The 4,170-nt window shown below is 31.5% G+C and overlaps 1 pseudogene; it reads left to right on the top strand.

The window, feature by feature from the left end:
- Nucleotides 1–376: 376 nt before the first annotated feature.
- On the top strand, nt 377–3,423 carry LOC107928064 (rust resistance kinase Lr10-like; annotated as a pseudogene).
- The last annotated feature ends 747 nt before the right edge of the window (nt 3,424–4,170 follow it).

The following is a 4,170-nucleotide window of genomic DNA, read 5'->3' as shown; positions in this document are numbered from 1 at the left end:
AAATTTATTCTCGTACGGTTTCCGTGTGATGCTGTGACTCCAGTTGATTGAAATTTCAAAGTTCTTTCTTTTCCTCTCCCGATATTAAGGAAAATATCAAGTGGTGAATTATAAAGATGTCTTTTTCTCTTATCATTTTCGCCGTCGATTCTTGGGTCCCGCTTTTCTTTTCCTTACCAAAATTGATGGTGTGGAAAAATTATGATTGGCTTTCGTATTGTTGTATGGTTTGCAATTAGTTATCTACTCCTTTTTTTTCTTTAAATTTGAGAAAGAAAGACATGGTTTTGGAGAGTGAAAAATTGCAGAAACAGTTAAGAGACTGGTTAGCCTGTATTAAATTAAACTAAAATCTCCTCTCTCTTCCCCTGAAACTTTTAGGATGGTAAGACCAAAACTTGCATTAATTTGCCTTTTGGCACTAGCTTTATATCTCTTTCCTCATGCTTCCACCGCTCGAAGCATAAATAAGCATTGTGGAGTTACTTCGTGTGGAAACCTTAGCGTCAGTTACCCTTTTCGATTAAAATCCCAGCCTCAAGGCTGTGGTTTTATGTGGTTTGAGCTGGTTTGCAACAACAACCGCACCATCTTCCCTACGGAAGATGGGGATTTCTATGTCCAAAACATCTCTTATGTTAACAAAACTATTCATCTGCTAGATGTGAATGTGGCCAACCATAACTGCTCTATTCCTCTCAGTTCCCTTCCTTTATCTCCCATTGATAACTCCACTTTCCAAAATGATTTTGCTGTTTATGTATACAGCTATAGCGAGTATAGCAAGATATATGTGGTGAATTGCAGTATGAAGATGAACAAGTCTTGGCATGGTGTTAATTACATCAATGCTTCTCGTTGTTCTTCCTCTCCACAAACTAATAATAATTTCTATTATTTTGTGGATGGAGGAACTCCACCGTCTGATTTCAATCCTTCATGCACTGTTGAAGCCAGGGTTCCGATCAGTCTTCATAATATCAGTGGACTTTCCACTGTTGATATTTACAAAAAGCTGATGATGGGCACCCGAATTAAATGGGACCTTCGGCTTCTCAATATTGTCATACTTGATTGGAGCTCCGTTGTTAACATGTGAGGGTTTCCATACTTTATTTTTATGGTTTTAATTTTTAAGGACTGATTAACCATTTCTTTAATTATGTGTTACGTTCCATATTCCAGACTGCTATCGTTCTTACGGGTGTTGGCGTTGGTGGCGCTATATATACTAAGCAACGCGTACCGTATTCTCTTAGGCAAACCCATAATTGGTATGTATTATTGCTTTAAGGTTTCGCTAAATTCAGTGAGAATTCGTTATAATAACTTCTTATAGAATTGAATTTTTTTTTTAACATTTTAATATCCCGTTCCAGAATAAAAACCTTAGATTAAATTAGGCTATATAATTCAAAACCAAAATTAAAATAATAATAATAAGACAAAATTTAATACTTTGTACACATAAGGACAGCCAATTAAACAGCAAAGAAGATCCTCAGAAATTTGTTTAAATTTTTTGGTCTTCCTGTACATTCCTATTTCTAGTTGTATGTACACTTATCATGCATCGGGTCATCTGATCCATCCTGAAAATTCGTCTAAAAGGTGAGAGAATTCGAACAAAAATATAAGCTTAAAAAATGGACATAAATAAAAAAAATAAGATACATTTTCTAAACGGGTCATATTTTGGGTAAATTTTTTTGGCTCAACCCAAATTTGCGAAAGATAAATTGTTGCTGTTCCTAAATTTGCAAAAGAAAAAATGCTGCTGCTTTTGCTGTTTTATCTCTATTTTACTGTCATTTCACTCATGGGTGAAGCCAGAACAAATTTTTAAGGAGATCGAATGAAATTTTAATTTTTTGTAGTCTATATTTTTATAATTTTTAAAGGGTTAAATCAAACTTTTATAATTTTAGGGGGTAAAGTGTAATTTTACATTTACTATTTTAAAATTTTTGGGCCTAAATAGCAATTTTACATTTTAGGGGGGTCAGGCCCCTGCCAACCCCCTAAATTCGTGTAACACATATTCCTTGTATGTCTTTTAACAGTCTTCCAAATTCCTTTCCTTGCAATAACAGGAACGCAGATCTGTACTTCTATGATACTAATGAATTTGCTTAGTTAGTCTCCATCACGTTTATCATTTGTCTCACTTTTATATAAAGAAAAAGTTTAAAAGTAAAAATAGATATAAAATGAAACAAATTGAAAAGCACAAAACCTTTATGATATGAACAGTAAAAACTACGTATAGAATTATGGTGTTGCTTGATTTTTTTTTCTTGAAAAACAGGGATGTTACTGATGAGGACATTTTTGGGGATATGTTGCTTGATTGCTCTTGTTATATACAAATTAAGAAGAAGACATTTGTCAGTAGATGATGCGATTGAAAACTTTCTTCAAAGTCAAATAAATTTTATGCCTATAAGATATTCATATGCTGAATTAAAGAAAATAACAGGAGATTTCAAGGATAAATTAGGTGACGGAGGTTATGGCACCGTGTTTAAAGGCAAACTTTGAAGTGGTAAATTTGTTGCAGTAAAATTGTTAAAGGAATCGAAAGGTAATGGCCAAGATTTTATCAATGAAGTTGCAACTACCGGAAGAATTCATCATGTGAATGTGGTGGAACTTGTTGGATTTTGTGTGGAGTGGAAAAAACAAGCTCTTGTCTATGATTTCATGAAAAATGGGTCTTTAGACAAATTTATATTTTCAACAAATAGCAGCTTGAGTTGGCAGAAGATGTTTGAGATAGCAGTTGGAGTTGGTCGAGGTATTCAATATTTACATAATGGTTGTGCTATGAAGATTTTACATTTTGACATCAAGCCACATAACATTCTATTAGATGAAAAATTTAATCCTAAACTCTCAGATTTTGGCCTTGCAAAGTTGCATTCAGTGGATGATAGCATTATTTCTCTCACAGCAGCACGAGGTACACTAGGATATATGGCTCCTGAATTGTTTTATAAAAATCTTGGAGGTATCTCGTATAAAGCTGATGTTTATAGCTTTGGAATGATGTTAATGGAAATTGTGGGAAGGAGGAAAAATCTGAATGCTTTTGTTGACAATTCAAGTAAAATTTATTTCCCGTCATGGATTTATCATCAATTTGAATTAGGAGAGAACATAGAGCTTGAAAACATGACAGAAAATGTAAATAAAATTGTGAGGAAAATGATAATCGTTGCATTTTGGTGCATTCAGACGAAGCCCGTACATCGTCCTACAATGACCAAAGTTTTGAAGATGCTTGAAAGTGAAGAAGAGCTCCTTGAAATACCTCCCAAGTCTTTTCTGTTTTCTGTGGACGTGTCTAGTAATGATAATGATTATTGAATTAATATTATGTAATGCAAGATATGCAATGTTTAGAAGGAGAATTTGCTTTCATTTGCAACCTTAAAATAACTTTAAGAGCACTAAAAATAAATATATAATATTTATATTAATATTTAAAATGAGTGTTTTTTTAATTTATATTAATATTTTTAGTGTCATTTTTTTACAAGGTTATTAAGGGGTTGTTTTTTAAAACTTCAATATGTTATAACAACGAATTTTAAAAAAATTACGACGGTAATAATTAGATTAAAATTTTTAAATTTAAAATATAAATGAATTAATTCATAAAAATAAAACTGCAGCAAGAATTAACTTTTAAATTTTACCTTAACCCAAACAAATAATTAATCCAATATATAATTGGAAACTATACTAGTACCTTGCAATAAAAAGAATCCCCACAAGTGGGTAGATAAGGTTTCTTTTTTTTTTCCCTTTGTTTTAAATTTTATAGTATTTAAATATATTTTTAAAATTCATATATAATATGTAAATTTGTAATATATAAAAGATAAATAAATAATTATCATTACTTTAATTTTTGTTTTATTTTGTAAAATTTAATTTAAAATTATTTATTACTAATTACTTAAAATATTAAAAAATAAACACCCTTGGGAGAGGTTAATTCTAGTTTGATTAATAAAAGTAGAGTCGAATACAGAGTAGCAACAGGCCACAATGCAGAACATTACAACATAATAATCCAAAAGAAAGACCAACGTATGACAAAATCGAACCAAACACACGACAAGAATCAATGAATGACCGTGAAATCACCACGAAGCAGCAAAG

Source organism: Gossypium hirsutum, chromosome D01, assembly GCF_007990345.1.
Source record: "Gossypium hirsutum isolate 1008001.06 chromosome D01, Gossypium_hirsutum_v2.1, whole genome shotgun sequence".
Taxonomy (NCBI): domain Eukaryota; kingdom Viridiplantae; phylum Streptophyta; class Magnoliopsida; order Malvales; family Malvaceae; genus Gossypium; species Gossypium hirsutum.
This window is presented reverse-complemented; position numbering and strand designations above follow the sequence as displayed.